Consider the following 21,155-nt stretch of genomic DNA (forward strand, 5'->3'; position numbering starts at 1 on the left):
GCTGAAGGAACTGCCCAAAGGAGTTTTTGATAACAATACCCAGCTGCAGGGGCTGTAAGTAAAACTCTTCTTCTTAGTTTGTACAACAAAACTCGAGACGTTAAGGTCGCTCCAAGAGAACTCTTACGTTTCGCCTACTCTCAACAAACTTCTCGTGTGCATCCAAAATTAGACAAAGTAGTGTTTTTTTGTTGTTGTTTTTTTTTTTTTTTTTTCAAAACTGGAAAGTAGTCTCTAACAACTGGCATTGGAAGCAATTTTTTTCACACAGTTGTCAACTATAGAAAAATCCTTCGTATTAAAATAGGCCTCTTTCTCTTTTCTGTAATTAGCTCATGTCATTTATATTTGATTTTCTATTTTCAGATTGATTTTTTTGCGTTCCCTTGCATCTCTTTACCTTTCAAGTTTACACTGAATCAAAAGCCACATGATTTTGCGACTAAACGTTTACACATCTCTACCCAAAATCGTTTTGAAATCAGAAGGGGTTAGAGTTTAATCGATTATTCGTCTATTTTTGAAAGCGTTTTCATCGACTGGGAGGACACAAAATAAATCCGGCATTGTGCGAGAAAAAAGTACAGAACTGACAAGCTAGTGGGAGAAGACCAAGGTGTATGCTTAGTTTCCTCGGTTCTACTTGCCAGGAGGAGAATAAGAGAATGAGAATATTATTTCTTCAAACAAAAAACAAATCGGTAAATCAACACAACTTACCTTAACACTTTTAGTCAGCAGGAGTCTACGAACAGGAGAAGAACTAGTAATATTTAGACCAATGAAGAAATTAAAAATAAAATCAAATTGTGCTCGATCACTGTCTCCAACGCCTTCGATTCCCGGCCAACAGTGCTACCTTGCCACCTGAACCACCCGCAAGAGATAGGCTGACAACATTGAATGAGGGAGGGGAAATTCGACGGAAATATTGGCTTGCATTAATAATTACTAATAAAAGTAATACATAATTGTAATAAGAATCTTCCCAGAATCCCTTGCACCTAATGAAATTTGAATGCAAAATAACTGTCAGCTTGAAGTCCAAAAGGATGCGACAACACGTGGAAATAATGTATGCCATCAAATATCTGCCAAACCAAACTAAGAACGATTACGTCATAAGTCACGTGACTATACAGAAAATAAGCATTTTACTTCACTGTGTGAATAGGGTGTCATCAACTGGGAAAAAGGAACATGGTTCTTAACTCAGATATTCAATCCATGTACATATTTTTGACTTCCACATGTTTCAGCATTTAAGGATAGAGGGACACTAGTTTATCAGAAATTCTGTTATGTGTTACCCTCTTTGGATAAAGCTGTTACTTACTTACTCACTTACTCACTCACTCACTCACTCACTCACTCACTCACTCACTTACCCACTCACTCACTCACTCACTCACTCACTCACTCACTCACTCACTCACTCACTCACTCACTCACTCACTCACTCACTAACTCACTCACTCACTTACCCACTCACTCACTCACTCACTCACTCACTCACTCACTCACCCACTCACTCAAGTACCAGCAGCGGGTGTTAGATGTAGAAGTGGGTTCGTTTACGCCTTTAGTGTTTGGAACCAATGGCCGAATGGGAAACGAGTGTCAGCGGTTCTTAAAGCATCTCGCAGACAAAATAGCTCAGATATGAGTTAATTGCGACCTCTGCCGCATCTTCGACTCGGCCATTGGAATATTGGACGGAAGTACGACAGTTCCTTTATACGTCGAACTTCACATGTGCCGAATCGAATGCATAATTTTTTATGTATTTATTTTAAATTATGTTTTACACACAATTCCACTTTTCTTCCTTAATGCCATGTGCAGCTCGGGAGACAAAAAAAAAGGGCAGAATCGGATGCAATGTGCAGCTCGATTTGTTTTTCTCCCACCAAATACAGATGTTTAAAATGCGATATTCCATTTTGCATGAAATGCTAATAGTATTTCGGCTTAATCGACGACAAGATGGAAGACGAGATCTAGGGACACGTGTGATGTTTCGTGCCTAAAGTAGCAACAGCAAAACAAGAGAAACCCCCTGAAGCAGTCTTCTCCTTCCTAGAACGTAGTTTAACGCCACTTGCATAACGAGTCTTCTTCGTCTGTTGACACGAATGAGCTGAGAAATATATAAGTGAAGGCAAGGCGAAAAGGTTTCATTATCCGCCATGTTTGAAATAGCGCGGAAAGATACTCGAATCATGAAAGGCCTGGGAACGAAACTTACAAAACCTCTGTTATAAATTAAATGCGACTACATAATTTCGTCGTGTAAATCAAATGTCGAATTTAAAACTTTGAGTCGACCCAAATAGGTATTAAATTCGGCACATGTGAAATGAGACATTTAAACCGGGCCTTATTCTCATAGTCGTAGATGACATTTGTCTCTTTGCTATACGTAGTGGGAATTACGTGTACAGAATCTTGTGTCGGCTGAACTGATTAAAGTATTAACACGAGATTGTTGTCCAGAGGATATTTAATAACAAAGGCTAATTTCCTCTAAATGATTGAATGTTCGGTTCCAGTACGACATTCACCGCTTTGCAAGTCATGGTCAGAAAATTTGATGAATCTTACGATATGAAATACAGAAAAAGATATGGCTGACAATACAACGTAAATTAATACTGACATGTGAATTACCTCGTTGCTGAGAATAATTTAATGTAAATCTCGCTTAAGCCAAAATGCGAGAGTACTCACGTTTATTAAACCAGAAGTAAAAGTCCCCACCATTTCTGAATAATTTACCTAAATAGGGAAGTAAGTGCCCGGAAGATGTAACATAACAAAATATAATATCCAGGTAGAATAACAGTAGAAACTCATCGGTGGTGATTTAGAACCAAACAAGAATGGATAATTATTGATTAACCAAAGCAACTGAAAGATTTTTGGTTAGATCATGTGCGGAAAACTACATAGGGATTACTATCAACAGAAAATATTTGCATTATCAGCGGATCTTCCTTAGAAATATATTTGACAACCTTTTAATCTTCAAGACAAGAATCGAACATACAATTTAAAAAAGATGATTTTTTTTTCTGATAAACCTCGATAAGTAGTAATATCCTAAACATTAAACTAAATATGAAATATATATGTCACTTGATAGTCACCATCCGTGTATATGGTTATTTGTTGGTAGGTGGCTGAGTAACAACCGACTAATAGAACTGCCCAAAGGAGTTTTTGATAAGAATACCCAGCTGTTTTCTCCCCAAGTAAAACTCTTCTTCTTGGTCTCTAAAACAAAACCTCGAGAGACGTTAGGGTTCCTCTAAGAGAACTCTTACCTTTCTCTTGCTATCTAAAAACTTCCCATGTGTATTCACATTTTGATGAAACAATGTTTAACTGTAAACTGGAAAACAGCCTTCAATTTTAATAACAACTGGCACTTGAAGCAACTTTAACTTACAATTGACAGCTGAAGAAAAATCCCTCGTATTAAAAATAGTACTTTATCTCAATAGTTTATTCCCTGAATCAAATGACACATGTTATTTAGTGTGGTTTGTTAAATACCGGCTAAAAGACTCATTAGTGCACATCTCCGTCCAACATGTTTCACTTTTTAGCCTCATCTCTAAACTTTGCATTTTAACTGCTTTTCTATGTTTGATCTAGGTGAGGCATTTTGATCCAACATTTTGCGTCACAAACAAAAGTTCGCTCGTTCAGCCACCGCATTGCTTTTATAGGCTAGAAAGGCAACCAATCAGAAGGATCGTGTCTAAAAGTACACACGAGTGACCACGAGTGACCACGAGTGACCACGAATGACCACGAGTGACCACGAGTGACCACGAGTGACCACGAGTGACCACGAATGACCACGAGTGACCACGAGTGAGAATAACATGAAAATAGTGACTGACGTCATAATGACGTGATTTTTTTATCAAATAGCCACTATTTAACCGCAAAAGGAACTTTCTCATAATACACTAAGACTAGTTTCATGCTTCTAGCATGTGTTGAGGCGTGCACCAAATTTACATTTAGTCCACTTAAATGGCCGCGTGGGAATTTTAACCGGGTTCATTATACCTATTTATACTCGAAGGATGTTTCTTCGTCACCACCACTGTTTCACCAACAACAGCCTTTTCATGCTAGAAGCATGAAACTAGTCTTAGTTTATTATGAGAAAGTTCCTTTAATACATATTTTGCACTCAATTATTCTTTTTCTGAAAAAGTATTTTCGCATTAGCAAACCAGGATAAAGGGGGGTGGGGAACTATAGAAAAGGCGGGAATAATATTTTACAGTCGAAAAAGCGCGAAAACTTGGAAGAGGCAAAGTCAACAAAAGGGGAGGGGGGGTTGGAATAAATGGTAAAGAAATGCGGTTAATTTAGATCCCCCCCCCCCCCTTCTTAGCATCCGCTCCCTCCCCTGTCTCTCGGAAATGTCTTTAGTATCATTTGCGGTTAAATAATGTCTGTTTGATAAAAATGACGTCATTATGACGTCAGTTACTATTTTCATGTTATTCTCACTCGTGGTCATTCGTGGTCACTCGTGGTCATTCGTGGTCACTCGTGTGTACTTTTAGACACGATCAATCAGAAGTAGAATTTGCGTTTAACTACTCACATCACAATTTCAGTGGTAATGCGTTGTTTGGGCAACATTGCTTCACATGAGTCGAACCTAATTACGGTTTAGCTTGACCAAACTTAATTAAGTTCGTCCTGCCGAACAAACGGTCGAACTTAATTCAGCCGAACTTAGCCGCAAGATCAAATCAAAAGCAAAGCGGTCAAGAAATACATGTCAAGGATTTTAGAGAATTACCAAAAGAAAACATTAAAGTATTGGTTTATTGGCCCAAAAAAATAGAATTAAATAATATAATAAAGGAGTTTCTTTAATATATTTAATCCATCCGTTTCGATTAGTTATCCATAGAAAACAACAAGACGAATAAACGAATTAAAGATTATTATTATTGAGTATAAAGAGATAAGATCTTGAAGGTAAACGTTTTTCGTGTTTGATCTGTGGCCTAGTTCTGTTTTGAATTAAGCGAAAACCAAAATTCGAAGTTGTGTAATTTTTCAGCCCAGCACTAACCCTGTTTTATTCAGAAAGACATTAAAGTAATTCATGCCTAGGTTCGGCTCATGTGAAGATGGGCGTTTGACCCAGGGTCAATCTTTAGCCTTTCTTTACGCCTGGTGCGGTTCAGCCGATCCAAATATAATCAGTCGAACTCAAACACCGTACTTAACATGAGTCGAACACAATTCAACTAATTAACATGAATTAAGTTCGTGTAAAGTTCCACGTTTGACCCAACCAAGAAAGAAGAAAATGTCTGATCGTTTAGCCGAGGTTTTGGAGTTGCCGCAATGGCTTATTTGTTATGTTGAGGGGGACTATATATTTCTCCCTCAATATTGGTGTTACCAGAGACAATGTTTCATCATGTAGGCATTCAGTGATTCCCTATCCCAAGCCTACCTGACCGATTTCCCGGTAGTCTGGCAGGATATTAAACCATCGGATGCGTCCAAACTCGAAAGAATTCAAGAAACAGCTGACAGAGTCGTGCACCACGAAAAAAGTAGTACTTAAGACGAGCTACTTTCCACAACTACTAGACTCGTGATTCTCTAAACCGAAAACAAGAAGGCATGTCATTAATAGAGCTATTGTAATAAATGTACCAAGTAGAAAACCATTTTATGTTCACAATAGTTTAGTAATTTATTTTTAAAAACGAAAGACAGCGGCCACGACTTAGAAAACTGAAATTCTTTTCCTACTCGTTTCAATAGAGTCACCTACCGAACACATTCCCACAGATATGACCCAAGTCTTTCAGGAATTTTAGAAGCGAGGGTTTATAACAAAGAAAGGCCTAAAAGAAAGGATAAATGATATGGATAGGAGGGTTATTTTCTACACAAATTGTGTATGCTTCGTTTCTTCGGTTCTACTTGATAGGAGAAGAAGTTGAGTTGTCTACTATCCCCTCGTTTCTTTGGAATTCATTAGATGATGTTCGTCTACGCAAGTTTGAATTGCAATTCAATCAGTTGGTTGGTTTCGTCCGTGAACATAGGGTGTGATTTATGTAAATAAGGTAGTGCGTGAGAGATATAACAAAATATTGTATTCAGTTAATGTCATTGATTAGCTTGATTGTAGTATCATTTCCGTTTTGAGAGTTCAGAAGATACAGGATCATGTTGCAGTCCATAGACAGACACATTTTTAGAAATAGTGCGGAAAGAATCAAAGCGTCTTTTTAAGGTACATGGGAGGAGAAAGACGTATGATGACGTTTTTTGTATATCTTGCATCCGTAGTGATTCGTAGTCTATTTTGTTACATTTCAAGCACGTATTTCATAAGATAGATTCGCTACAAGAGTGATCAATTAATCCTTCTTGTGGAATGTATTGTAATCAAGCTTTAATTATAATTTTCTTCTCAGTTTTAAGGTAATTCCATCAAGCTATTAAATTTATATATCAAGAAAGGACTGGTCTGTTGGAGTTCTAGTAAATGCTTTCTCGTTGTTATCAACATTGGAGTTCGAGCTCCGCCTGCTACAGTTAAGATAACAGCAGAAACTCATCGGGGGTCTTAAACCATGCAACTCGTCCTAAAACATACGAATATTTATATTTCTAACTATCCAGTCTGGAAAAGACGTTGAAAGATGCGATGTTTTAATTAGTTTTCACCGAACTGCAAACCCGACAAATTTATTTAGGCTTGGTTCCCACTAGCGACATAACGATTATAATCACAATCATAAACATTATCATAATCATACAGTTGTGATTTTAGTGGGAACGCATACATACAACCGGTCGACCTTAGATTATTTTCTATTTGTTTTGTAAACAATGCTTTAAAAATGGATGCTTTTCAAACCTACGCATTAATTGTAACAATGATGGGGTTTCTCGCATCAACTGCATCTAATCAAGAATTATTTCGCCATCGAATTATCCTAATACATTGTGTGTTAATTATTTTACTTCTTGAATCAGAATGGTTGCACTTGAGAGAAAACAGGGGAAATCAAAGGCGCTTCTGGGTGAGAACGATATTCAGAGCAAGGGAAACGTATGGATGTTATCATACTCTTGCTCAGTAACTTCGCCTAGGAGATCGAGCGTGGTATTCAGTCAAATTTATAAGGATGTCTCCTGAGCGGTTTGAACACTTACTTAGTCTGGTTGCTCTACGTATATCCAAACAGAAAACGAAGCTTCGAGAGCCTATTAAACCGGCTGAGCGTCTTTGTATTACTCTACAATACCTTGCATCAGGAGATTCTCAGCAAACACAGTCGTTTCATTATCGCGTTGGCAAGGCAACTGTATCAAAAATAATTGCAGAAACTTGCAATGCAATATGGCTTTGCTTGAAAGAGGACTATCTTAAGTCTCCTCAAACAATTGAACAATGGAAAAAGATCGCTTCTGATTTTCAACAGCTGTGGGGATTCCCGCGCTGCCTTGGAGCAGGCTATGGCAATTGCCCCAAGAAAAGTGGGTCCACTTATTTTAACCATAAAAGGACTTTTAGTATGCTACTGTTAGCCTATTGCGATGCCAGATATCAATTTACCCTAGTAGTCACGGCCAATATGGCATCCAAAACGACTCTGGTACCTACAATGATTCTCCAAAAAGTTCAGCGCTTGAAAACAATACCCGAAATCGCCACCGGCTAAAGATCTTGATGGATGTAATCTTAAACCCCTTCCATATGTCTTCGTTGTTGATGAAGGTTTGCCTCTGAAATCTTTCCAAATGCGGCCTTGGCCAGGAAGAAATCTTTCAGAAGACCATGCGATATTTAATTATCGTCTCTCAAGGGCAAGGAGAATAATAGAAAATTGCTTTGGCATCCTAGCAGCAAGGTGGAGAATATTCCGACGCCCAATTCGCGCGAACATTTCTCTGGTTCAGAATATAATAGAAGCTGCAGTTGGTCTCCACAACTACCTTAGACTCACAGATAACGCCATGTACAGCCCACAGGGATTTGTTGACTGTGAGGACAGTACTGGACGCCTTCGCCAATAGGAATGGAGAAATATCGTCGCAGGAGACGAGGGTGCATTTCGAGCAATGGAAATCCCCCGGGGACGACCTCCTATCGATGCAGACCTCATTAGACAGGGCTTGAAAAACTTCTTCTTAACCGACCAAGGCAGTCTTCCCTGGAGTGGCAACATGTTAGAAGTACAGGGCCTGTTCCGACACATTAAACTGCTTAGTTTCCCTCCTTTTCGAATACCTTAGACGAGGGAACTTGAGGGTGCTTGTTATATCAGAAACTTTGACGTCCAGTTCACGACATGTTGCTGTGTTAAAATCTCAGTTTTATTTGTTAGAAAACTAAAGTTGTGGTGAACTTGAAGTTATCAACCCCTTGTGTACATGTCCACATACAGTCTAATTCATGGACTGTTTTTATTTTATTTACAACTAAAATCTCAACAGTTAAACCACAACTAACTTCATTTTTATTCATTGCCTTTCTTAAAAGGAACAATGCCAGCTTTGTGATCATAAGAGAGGTGACATTCTAATACAGACAATACAGGTTTCCCTGTTGCTATGTTATAATGTTTACAGCTTACTGGGATCTGACTAGTGCTACTATTCATACTAGGGTCTAGGGTTTGTCAATGTCTTCATCATAAATTAACCCTTCAGGCCACAACATCAATATTGTTGAACTTTTTAACTTAAACACAATGATCAGTCAGTTCTTGTTTTCTCATGACCTGTCTGCCTGACCCAACGTGTTTGGAATTAACATGTAGGTTTATATAGATAATGAAAAATCTGAAGCTCAACTAGAAAAATCAACACTGGTTTGTTGTTATGAAACTCAAAGATGAAAACATTTCCCCTACTAAAGAGAATATTAACCAGTGTAGTAGCCACCACTCAAATCCTGCATAAAAGTAGGATGTTGTTGGACAGATGCAAATGGTGAAGATGCTGGGCCCTCATCTGGCATCATAGCTTGAAAGATGATGTTGTTTTTGTGATATTTTGCCCTTGCTTTCTGTGTGTGATTCATGCATTTTAATTGCGAGGCAACAAAAGCACCAAACAAATCATCTTCATCTTTGTGCTCCTTTGCAGTTTGTGGTTGGTGCTGCATATTATCACACATGCTCTTTAAAAATTTTCCCAAAAGATCTGATCATTTCTAGTTGGCTTTGTTCGATATTACTCTGCTTGTTTCTGCGCGCAAATGTTTCTTTTGCTTGTTTTGGCTGCTTTGCTGAAGACTGCGCACATTTTTTTCCAGCACTCCTTCATTCAAGCTGTCTTGTTCCGTGCTACTCTCACTTTCTGTATCTTCACTCTGGCTGATTGCACTGATGTCCATGGCTGTCGCCCTGTCATCACTGACTGCATCCTCCTCATTATCTTCATCAGTACCTTCTTGTGCTGATGAATCGTCTACAGGCATGAAATTGCTTTTTGAAGCTCTAGGTGAAATGTACTTATCTAAGAAGTGCAAGTAGGGAAATCAGTGTCACTTGTCTCACGAAGGGCATCAAGCACTTCTGTAGTAGACGTCCCCGACCTCTTGGCTTTTTTGATTCGATTCTTTTCCCTCGTGTACCGAGCTCTTAAATTTTCGAATTTCTGTTTTGCAACATCACCTTACGTAAAAATAAGCAAAGAATATCATCACGTTAAATTTAAGCTTAACTTAGTCAAACCACGATCGATGTTTCTCTTTGCCATATAAACATACAAGTTTAATACTTACCTGTCTCCAAACCCAGTTTTTGTGCAATTTCCTTCCATGCATTTTTCTTTTTTGTTCTATCTTTGAAGTCTTTCAAAGATTTATTATATAAAATCGAGAAACTTTCCACTAAGCTAGCCAAACGTTCCTCAAAGTTGGACGCCATATTGGAATAGCACGAACCGCAAATTACTGGAACTAGGACGTTCATTGGCCAAAATACAATGAATACATGTTAGTCCTTATGATTACGACTTGAAACTCTAGAATTTACGTTCCCACTACGACATAACCATAATTATACACATAGTCATAATCATAAGAAAATGTTCGATCATTTTCTTGTGATTATGATTATGATGTAAAGTATATGAAATAATTCATATATGAACTGCGGATATAGATGAAAGTGAGAAGTGATCATCGCAGTGAATTTTCCAATTTATGCAATTGGAAATTGGAAGCCTATTCATATACTTTACATCGTTTCACTCCTCTCACGGGAAAATGGGAACCTACAATTGACCTTGCTCCCAATGTGTGGCTTCATAGCTCAGTTGGTAGAGCATCGCACCGGTAACGCGGAGGTCACGGGTTCGAATCCCGTTGAAGCCTGAATTTTTTTCAGGCTTCCAATTTCCAATTGCATAAATTGGAAAATTCACTGCGATGATCACTTCTCACTTTCATCTATATCCGCAGTTCATATATGAATTATTTCATATACTTTACATCGTTTCACTCCTCTCACGGGAAAATGGGAACCTACAATTGACCTTGCTCCCAATGTGTGGCTTCATAGCTCAGTTGGTAGAGCATCGCACCGGTAACGCGGAGGTCACGGGTTCGAATCCCGTTGAAGCCTGAATTTTTTTCAGGCTTCCAATTTCCAATTGCATAAATTGGAAAATTCACTGCGATGATCACTTCTCACTTTCATCTATATCCGCAGTTCATATATGAATTATTTCATATACTTTACATCGTTTCACTCCTCTCACGGGAAAATGGGAACCTACAATTGACCTTGCTCCCAATGTGTGGCTTCATAGCTCAGTTGGTAGAGCATCGCACCGGTAACGCGGAGGTCACGGGTTCGAATCCCGTTGAAGCCTGAATTTTTTTCAGGCTTCCAATTTCCAATTGCATAAATTGGAAAATTCACTGCGATGATCACTTCTCACTTTCATCTATATCCGCAGTTCATATATGAATTATTTCATATACTTTACATCGTTTCACTCCTCTCACGGGAAAATGGGAACCTACAATTGACCTTGCTCCCAATGTGTGGCTTCATAGCTCAGTTGGTAGAGCATCGCACCGGTAACGCGGAGGTCACGGGTTCGAATCCCGTTGAAGCCTGAATTTTTTTCAGGCTTCCAATTTCCAATTGCATAAATTGGAAAATTCACTGCGATGATCACTTCTCACTTTCGATTATGATTATGTTGATCATAAGCGTCTTTATGATTATGTTTTCAGCATTCCCACTACGACATAAGCGACATAACGGCCCTTATGATTATGATTATGATCGTTATGTCACTAGTGGGAACCAAGCCTTAGGAGGTAAACGGTTACGGGTCATGGGTAACAGGTAACAGATCAATGGTTGGCGGTGTGAGGGCTGAGCGAATGACCAAAACAGGCCGCCTGCCGCCTATTTTTGTAGCGCTACGCAATATCAATACATTCCGTAATCCTGAAAGCTCGTGGTCATTGCCCTTGTGGTCATTGGTGAGTTGGTAGCAATTTTAAAGAAGCTAAAGGGCAGATGATGAGCCATGAAAGATGTTACTTTAAAAAGTTGTTTAAACAGAGATCAACGTTAGATTCCTTGCATTTGAAAATCTACTAGGTCGTATCAATTAATATATATAGCCGGTTATTTCACGGTTGGTGAGCGCATACGATTTTTATTCACAAGTTGTGTAAAACAAACAAACGAGCGCAGCGAGTGAGTTTGTTTTACACAACGAGTGAATACAAATCATACAAACGAATTAACCGTGAAATACCTTATTTATCATATACATACCGAGATTCATAAGCGAACAGAACTCAAAGATAAACATATCTTTATTTTCTTTCAAAGGAAAACAACCTCACAGTTCGAAATGGCTTCTTTGTAAAGTATTTTACATCTAAATTATCAAGCAAAAATGCCGTTAAAAGGCAGAAGTTGCTAGAATAAAATAAGACATCCTAAAAATATGTCGAAATAGGTCTACGGAAGTTCAAAATTTTAAATACAGAAGTGAAAACTCAAGACTTGATTTTTGGTGCTAATCAGAATCCGCATCCTTGAATTGACAGACTAGTCAGAATCCAAATCAAGAGGTTTGATTCTTTTACAAGTTTTGCTAGGGTTTTCCTCTCGCACCGAAAGAGTGGGCGAATGTGTCCTCCGCTTATAACAGCACTCGAAAAAAGAGAAAGGGGCTGCTGTGCTGCTTGCTTTGCTGAGAAAAAGTTGGACGAAATGTTGGATAAGTGAGTTCGTCAAACTCGTGCTTTCTTTTCTCCGGAATAGAAGAGCCAGACTGGGAAGCTATTTCAACCGAACTCAGTCCAGTGCGAGTGTGAGACATATTCAACTGTTGTTTCTGTGAGACGGTAGAGTAGCTAGTGATACTTTGAACGTTTTTATGTCCTGACAGTTGTATAATATCAGTTGGCGGCACGTCGTTGTTGACTAAAGTTTAAATCATAGATTTTCTGCAGCTACGGAAGTTTTTGAAGTTTGGCCCGAGTCCGGCTTTCTGTGCCACTGTTTTCATTAAAGTATTAAGCTTATTTACACCGACTGGAGCTTTTTTGAACCAAGGTTTGCCGGAGCCAGATTTTACGTTGTTTACTGCCAAGAAAAACGGTGCATCGTCGGTTTTCATTTCCGCGGGTCGCTTTTCTGCGTAGACTTTGTAGGCCTTTACTGTACATTTCTCGTTGTTCGGCACAGCAAACATTTTCGGTGCAATGGCTCTTACATTCCGAGGATCGTTTCCTGAACGAGTTTTGGTGTCTCTTTCATTGAATTCGAGGTACTACTGCCTGTGGAAGTTTACCAAAGTTTTACGTCTCCTCAACACATTTCTCAGTGCTCCTTGCAGCCTCGTAACCCGAAATGGATTTTGTTGTTGAACCACACCGTGTTTTAAAGCGCTTCTGCCGTGGAACTTCCCAAGAGAGAGAACTTGAATATCTTCCTCACTTAAAGCAGCAGAAGCTTTAGGCTTGTTGCCCTTGCCTTTTCGTTTTAGATCCCTTTGCTTTGACTGAAGCGCTTTCCGAGTTTGCTCAAACTGGACGTCTTTCATAATGCAAAATCCATAGTTTTTTTGTCTTCAAATGGCGCTCAAAGCTGGCGAAGAACGCCCTTAAGGAATTTGGCTCGTATTCCTCGTTGCCTTCTTTTTTGCGACCAGTTAAAAAGAACTCACTGAGAAACTTGTTCAGCTCTGGAGGAGTCAATTCGTCCATTTGTCCCATCTCGCCTTTCAAAACAAGAAATTCGTGGAACAGAACAACATCGTGTTTGGTCTTTTTCTTCGTGTTTTCATTTTCCTGTCCGTCTATGAACTCTTCTACTGATGAATCTGATTTGAAGCCATCTTTCCAAAGAAAAATGCGCCTAAGCTCTTAGAAATGAGCTCTTTGTCAGTCAAGAGGACCGGCGAGCGAGCGAAACGGTTTTTTTCACTAGGGAAAATAATGATATAGCTAATCAGAGCGTCGATACGTCGTTTTTCACTAGTGAAAAAAAAAAAAAAAAACAGTGTGACCAAGAGGCTATTTTTATCCCGATGCTTTTTGGCGCGCAAATCTCGGTATGTATATAATAAAGCAGTTTATCTTCTTAAAATTTCCGACTAATTTTTACTGTAAAGCAATATAAAATGTATCACACCGTGCCCAAGAACTAGCAAACACGCTTAGGAGGAAAGCTACCTTTCTAACCGAAAACTGAAAAGTTACTTCAATTTTTTTTGAGAACTAACATTTCAAACAACCCTAACTCTATAAGCTAAATTCGATTTTGAGACGGCAATACGACTTTATATTGACGGCTAGTTGGGAGAAAATATATTCCGTATTGGGCGGAGTCGCGAAGCGACGGAGCCGTCTCAAAATCGAATTTAGTTTTTTATCGCGATACTGATATTTTGTTGGAGAGAGTAAACGGATAAAGTACAAATTGTGCGCTGATTGAAAGAGAAATTCTTACTTCAGTTAAACTGTAGCCATGGTAATATCCGTGCGCGAAATTTTTTCTCGGGGCGGGTTATTTGAATTTTTGGCTTTAATTTTTACATCAAAACGAAGAAAATGCAAAAATTTACAGTCCATAAAGCACCTACCATTGATCAAAAAAGACGAGCTAGTAGGTTTGAACATTATACCAGCAAATTTTATTGAAAATTTGTTACCGCCGAGATATAAACAACAACATGAAAACAGTGATGAATAAACCTCACAACCAGAAACAAGAATAAAAAAGCAACCATACTAGTACCCAAAAACGAAAACAGAGCATTGTTATCCTAGCTTAGATGCCGTGGAGATTTAGAAATTTGAAAGAGACCAAGCGGCAAAGAATACTGTAAAAACTACTGAGTCTGTCGTTCGGCGCTACGACAAGAAGATCAAATTGACAGACCTGAGCCGCAGCAGAGCTCTTGAAGCAATTTTTTCTAGAGATAAGAGACATCAGAAAAAAAACCAGATCCTTTTGCTTTGAAAATGCCATAATTTATTGGAATTTAAGCTCATTGTTATTTACCGTGGCCGCTTTCTCACTCAAGAAAGTTTTTTAAGTAAATTTCTCTTCATCGAACTTTCGCTTACCTTCATGAAAAAAGTTGTATCCGCTGCATCATGGTACATGTTCACCCCCCAAAAATTATTATAAGTGGTCCTTAAACAGTGTCAGAAGCTTTGTAAACTCAAATAAAAAGAAATAAACAACACCATCCAACGTCGCACGTTCATTCACAGAAGTAAAATTTTGATCAATGCGCGCCGGACCCATTTAAGTGCCGTGCTGTCATGCTTACATGACAGTTTTTGAGCCAATCAGAAACCGTCATTTTGAGACGGCAATACGACTTTATATTGACGTCTCAGCGCAATGGGAAGATCCCCCAGGATCGCGATAAACCTCAGTAAAAAAAAGCTGTTGGAAAATATTTTGCATTAAAATAGGGATGCTTTAGAAGGTTAGATCAGGTGCGGAATAGCCACGCTACCGATACCGAGTGATTAAGATCAAGAGTATAGTCCCACTATCCGAATAACGTCCTTAGAAATATCTCTGCAATCTTTCAAACTTCAAGAAAAAGACCGAACGTATTATTTCTAAAAGATGGTCATTTTTTTCCTGATAATCCTCGATAACTGATAGTATTCTACACAGTAGACTAAATATGAAATGTATGTTGCATGATAGTCATCATGAGGGTGTGATTATTTGTTGATAGGAACCTGGCGAACAACCAGCTGAAGGAACTGTCCAAAGGAGTTTTTGATAACAATACCCAACTGATGGGACTGTAAGTGAAACTCTTCCTCTTGGTTTGTAAAACAAAACTCGAGACGTTAAGGTTGCTCCAGGAGAACTCTTACGTTTCGCCTACTCTCTGCAAACTTCTCCTGTGCATCCACAATTCGATGAAATAATAATTTACCTTAAACTGGAAAGTAGCCTTTAATTTTACTAACAACTATCATTGGAAGCAAATTTAACTTACAACTGACAACCTTAGAAAAATCCTTCCTACTAAAATAGTCCTCTTTCTTTTTCTGTAATTAGCTCATGTCATTCATATTTGATTTTCTATTTTCGGATTGATTTTTTGCGTCTCCTTGCATCTCTTTACCTTTCAAGTTTACACTGAATCAAAAGACACATGATTTTGCGACTAAACGTTTACACATCTCAATCCGAGATCGTGTTGAAATCAGAAGGGGTTAAAGTTCAATCGATCACTCATGTACTTTTAAAAGCGGTTTCATCGAGTGGAAGGACGCAAAATAAATCCAGCATTGTGCGAAAAAAAAAAGTACAGAACTGACCAGCTTGTGGGAGGAGACCAAGGTGTATGCCTAGTTTCATCGGTTCTACTTGGCAGGAGGAGAATAAGAGAATGAGAATTTTATTTGTTCAAACAAAAAATAATTTGTTTAATCAACACAACTTACCTCTAGCTTACAAATCATTCTAAGTAAATATAAGTCAAGTGTTAGTACCCATCAGGATGTGATTATTTGTTGCATTAGTTGGGGCTTTAATAACAGCTGAAATAACTTCCCAAAGTTGCCTAAAGTATTACTAACAACTAAAATTAATTTAACAAATAGATTCCAATTTGCCGTGCGTCTGTACTCTGGCAACGCACAGATGACGTCAAAACGTGGTGAGAACAAAGAAATACGATACGAGCAGCAGGCGAGTAGCGTGACTGATATTCTTTGCACAAATTGACGTCCTCTGTACCTTATCAGAGTACAGATCCACGGAAAAATGGAATCTATTTGTTTTATACAATAACCAAGACATTTCAACACAATTCGTGAGCGAGCATTGCGTTGACTGACCTGAGTCAAAAACTTTCCAGCAAACTTTTAGACTACTACACACATGTAGTTGTGATCCTCTAAAGAATTTCACTAACAATATATATTTTCAAAACTAACCTTTATTCCAGGAGGAAATCCTTACCCCAAAATATTGCAACATGTCAGTCGCTTCACTGCGATTTGTGATCGATTACTCGCCATTACTGGATTTCTATCGAAGACATATTTGGACAAATATTTTCTTCCTTTTCACATCACAACAAAGTTATGGCTTTTTTGCCCTAGTTGAGGTCACTTGCAACGGTCTTTTTTCCAATTTTTCATCAGACAGTTTTACGTTCTTGTGAAAATTTGCCTATGTTTGTTTGCAAAACTTTGTTGACCAGTCACTCTGGCTGGACTCTAGACTCTGATTACGTACGCCGGTCACACCACTTGACATATATAAGATAGCTGATTGGACACTCGTAAAAAGGATGGTACTCAATGCTTCTAAAACGAAAAGTCTACTTGTAACTAGCAAACGCCTAGAGAAGAAAACTCCAGAGAAGATTCTCAAAATTTCATGCAACGGTAGCGAGATTGAGCAAATTAGACAACCACTTTATTTTTACCGAACTTATTGATAACCTTTGCAAAAAAGTGTCACAACGGATTGCAGTTCTTAGAAGATTAAGGGTAATTTGCCCCTCACAGAACGTAAGCTGTATGTTAACGCGTTGTTCCTGCCGATAACCCTGTACGGATTATGCGCATGGAGCACTGCGTCAGAAGAACTTGTCTTTGTATATTTATTGGAAATAATAATAAATAAACTGTAGTAAGCTGTAAACTGTAAAGAACGTCAAACGCGTATCTAAACTGTAAAAGCGAGCAGTTCGCGTAATTTTGTATGCAGATATCAGAGAAAGGAGTGAGATGCTATTAGACGGCTTGAATGGCTGCCGCTTAACAACAAATTAAATCTCCAAAAAAGTACTTTAACATTTATGCGCATCAAAAATAAAAACGACTGCCCAAGGTAGATAACGCAACTCGGACCTATTTGATATGGAAAGTACAACTCAGTGTGTCCTTGATATAAAAGGGAAACAAAAGGGAGTCGTTCTTGTCAAGTTAGTGGGGTGAAGCTCTGGAACAGTATTCCTTTGGATGTGCGTAAGAACGATACCTTTGGCTCTTTTAAGTCTGCTCTTAAAAATAACTTTTAGCTCATTAATTCTTAGTTTATAGTGTGCGTTGCGTTCTTAACTCAGATATTCAATCCATGTACATATTGTTAACTTCCACATATTTCAGCATTTTAAATTTTGAGTTTTGTGACCTACTGTCACTATCTTAGATGTATTTTAAGTACTGAATAAGGATAGAGGGCCACTGAGTTTATCAGAAATTCTGTTATGTGTTACCCTCCTTGAATAAAACTTACTTGCTTGCTTGCTTGCTTGCTTGCTTGCGTGCTTGCTTGCTTGCTTGCTTACTTACTACACATCTAGCACCCATTGATTTCAATTATGGTGTGCCACAAGGTTCCTCCCTTGGCCGTCGTCTCTTTGTCATGTATGCAAGTGAGCTGTTCAGTGCATTCGAAAGACATCTAACAGCTTTGCAGGCGACCGCTGATGACACACAGTTGTGCAATCCAGTCCGGAATCAGGTGCTATACAATGTGCATCTGTTTGCTCCTCAGTGAGGAGATCATTTTTTAATTTTTCTAGGGGGTAAAAAATCTAAGTTGCTGCTTTGACACTTAACTCCCACGCGCATATCTCGTTTCCCACGCCCAAATCACAGACCCTAATAATTGGTGATAAACTCAAAAATAATTTGAAGCGTTCTAAGCCAGTGTTGTTGTAGTCCCAGATCTCAAAGACCATGCAATGATAAGCGGTATTGTAAATAAAAAAGTAAAACCGTAACACGTACCTACAAAAGGTAATCTAATTTATGAATTAATAATGCCTGTAAATACAATTCTCTGTATGTCATGGAGGCTTTCAATATACCAAGCGACAAGCTGGAGTAATGGACTCTACTGATCTCTAAGGCTAACGAAGAAGAAATTAAGGTCCAAGGATGTCCTCAACGACTTTAGGCAGCAGGAGTTTTCGAACAGGAGGAGAACTAGTTTATGTTTAGACCAATGAAGAAATTAGAAATTAAATTAAATTGCCCTTAGTCACTGTCTCCAACGCCTTCGATTTCCAGCCTACAATGCTACCTTGCCACCCAGACGACCTGCAAAAGATAGGCTGACAACACTCAATGAGGAAGTGAAAATTTGACAGGAAATGTTGACTTGCATTAATAATTACTTAAGTAATATATATTAAAACTAAAAACCTTCCCAGAATCCCTTGCACCTGATAATAACTGTCAGCTTGAAGTCCAAAAGGATGCGACTTCACGTGGAAATAATGCATGCCATCAATTATTTGTCATACCAAACTAAGGATGATTACGTCATAAGTCACGTGGCTATACCGAAAATAAGCCTTTTACTTCACTGTGTGGATAGGGTGTCATCAACTGGAAAAAAAGAACATGGTTGGAAGGCTGTTTATAACGGTTACTTAAAATTGGAGGTTGGAATCCTTGTCATTTTGACGTCATCGGCCACGTGACCGCGTTGAACTGAAAAATCCAGTGCGTTGTAAAACAACGCTAATTGTCTAATAAGCTCTTTTTCATTTCTCATTTGATCTTCTTCGGACGGGTTAACTCTCTCTTTGACTTCTTGTTCTGCTTCCGTAGATTCAAGTGATTCTTTCAGCGACTTGACTTTCTCGCATAGTGAAGAGATTTCTGCGTTTTTTTTTTTTTGGTCGAGTTCAGCTTTCTTATTATTTAGTCACCTCGTGTTCTTCTTTGCTTTCAAGCGTTGTTCTCCGTTCCAAGAGTTCGAGATAAACCGAATCGCCATCTTGATCGCTTGTGGAACTGCCTTTCCTCACTCTCTTTCCTTTATTTCTATTTGGATTTTCACATCTTTTGTAAGTTTTGACGAAACAATAAGTCAAAATAATAAGTCAAGAGAGTTCTAGAGAGATTAATTAGGTTCGTTTTGTACGAATTTTTATCTGAGCGCCAAAGCACACTTCCGACACTGTAGCGCCTCATCTCCAGTGTCATTTCCTTAATAGAGACCTTAAGATCGAGGTTTGGACATCTTACCGCAAACTCCAAACCGCGGTTTGGGGTTAGCGGTTTCACGTTAGCCGTTTGCCCATATTTGGGACTTAGTCCACGGGTGATAGCACTGGTGAATTATGAGCCTACAAAAACAAGATGGCTGCTGCTCGAAGATGAGATGTGAATTTTGATGTGTTTGTTGTATTTTATTGATTAATAAGAACAGAACACTAAATCACTGACCCTCTTTAAATCAGACAAGACTACAAAGATCTGCTGGACGTTATGTAGCTGGATGATAGCAGTTCTGAAGGCTCGTCTTCGAGCGATGGAGATCTCGATTTCTTATTTCTAGTATGCATTCACATATCATCAGAAACCTGCTTTTATTTTACTTCGTTTGTCGTAGTTTAACGACAAAGTAATCCGACTGGCAAAACAGTTCCAGTGACAAATAGCCGGCTGCCATGTTTGTTTTCAATTCATTCGTTAGTTCACTTCTATTTTAGCTGAGAAATCGTCTTCAAAATTACTTTTCTATGAAAACGAACTCGATAATTAATAAGGGAAATAGTTCTAAAAAGTAGTATTTCCTCTAAAACTTGCGGTAAATCACTTACCTCTAGAGCATGGCCTTGCCATACAAACGTGAACCTCAAACCGCAAACCTGACGGCAAGGCACTGGTCACATGACTTCTTGACGTTCGCGGTTCGCGGGAAATGCCGAAAAAGCTCGATTTTAAGGTTTCTATTACCTCACATAAGTAAAAATGTATTTGCTGGCGAGACATGCGCTATTACACTAGCTTCATAAAGAAGTGCGTTGCTTCTGTGGAATTCTAAGTCTCTTCTCTTCAAATTTTTAAACAAAAAATTTGCTTTGTTGAATAAATTAGATAGAAGATAGTTTTTGGAAGCGGCTATAATTACCACATGGTGCGATATAAACTGATCTAGATGAGACACCACGATCGCAAAATGCAAAAATTCAATATTTAGGGAATGACACAACGGTTAATCAGCAAGGAAAGCAAGGACTATCCTGTAGTGACACCTGTTTTAAAAAAATAGTCGCCTAATGGAGCCTATCAGGGTCAGAAAGAGAAAATGTGTGAAAACATACGTTTCCCACATCCTCTACCCCTCACCAAAACTCCTACTCACCCCACCCCTCACCGCTCAACCCTCTCTGCTCACGTCTTACTGAGTAGACTTGTCGTTTCTAAAGGATTTAAACATAATACAGTTATGCCCGGTGGAAACGCTTCCATATAAGTTATATTGGCATGTGCAGCCCCAAGGGATGTGAGTGTTATCGACTTAGGGCCCAGGGGCGGATTCATTAAACCAGATAAGGATAAGTGTTTCCTAACAATTGGAAAAAAAAAACATTATAGCAATGGCTGTCCATTTAGGGGTCAGGTTTAGTCAAAATTACATTGGTAGGGAAATTCAAATCTATTGGTCCGCATATACATGGTTAAGGGTTTCAAGGTGGGAAACGCACATCCATATCCTCACCTTAAAGTGCTACTACGATCAAAACTTCATGTCACGTATGAAACAAACATACGTTCTTTACAGCTTATCCGATGTGGCTGTACCTGTCTTGGTCACTGAAATGAAGTTTGGGCCCCACAAATTGAAAATATTGAGCCT

The 21,155-nt window shown here is 38.7% G+C and overlaps 4 non-coding genes and 1 pseudogene across 4 annotated transcripts; 4 read left to right on the top strand and 1 right to left on the bottom strand.

Annotated features, from left to right (window-relative positions):
* Positions 1 to 10,326: 10,326 nt before the first annotated feature.
* Trnat-ggu (transfer RNA threonine (anticodon GGU)) lies at positions 10,327 to 10,399 on the top strand. Its single transcript has one exon. It is a non-coding gene; the product is annotated as a tRNA-Thr (tRNA).
* A 177-nt stretch (positions 10,400 to 10,576) lies between these two features.
* On the top strand, positions 10,577 to 10,649 carry Trnat-ggu (transfer RNA threonine (anticodon GGU)). The gene has a single exon. It is a non-coding gene; the product is annotated as a tRNA-Thr (tRNA).
* Positions 10,650 to 10,826: 177 nt separating this feature from the next.
* Trnat-ggu (transfer RNA threonine (anticodon GGU)) lies at positions 10,827 to 10,899 on the top strand. The gene has a single exon. It is a non-coding gene; the product is annotated as a tRNA-Thr (tRNA).
* A 177-nt stretch (positions 10,900 to 11,076) lies between these two features.
* On the top strand, positions 11,077 to 11,149 carry Trnat-ggu (transfer RNA threonine (anticodon GGU)). Its single transcript has one exon. It is a non-coding gene; the product is annotated as a tRNA-Thr (tRNA).
* A 1,720-nt stretch (positions 11,150 to 12,869) lies between these two features.
* On the bottom strand, positions 12,870 to 20,137 carry LOC146463767 (uncharacterized; annotated as a pseudogene).
* Between the last annotated feature and the right edge of the window lie 1,018 nt (positions 20,138 to 21,155).

The sequence above is a fragment of the Pavona decussata genome, unplaced genomic scaffold (genome assembly GCF_977016875.1).
Source record: "Pavona decussata unplaced genomic scaffold, jaPavDecu1.1 SCAFFOLD_175, whole genome shotgun sequence".
NCBI lineage: Eukaryota > Metazoa > Cnidaria > Anthozoa > Scleractinia > Agariciidae > Pavona > Pavona decussata.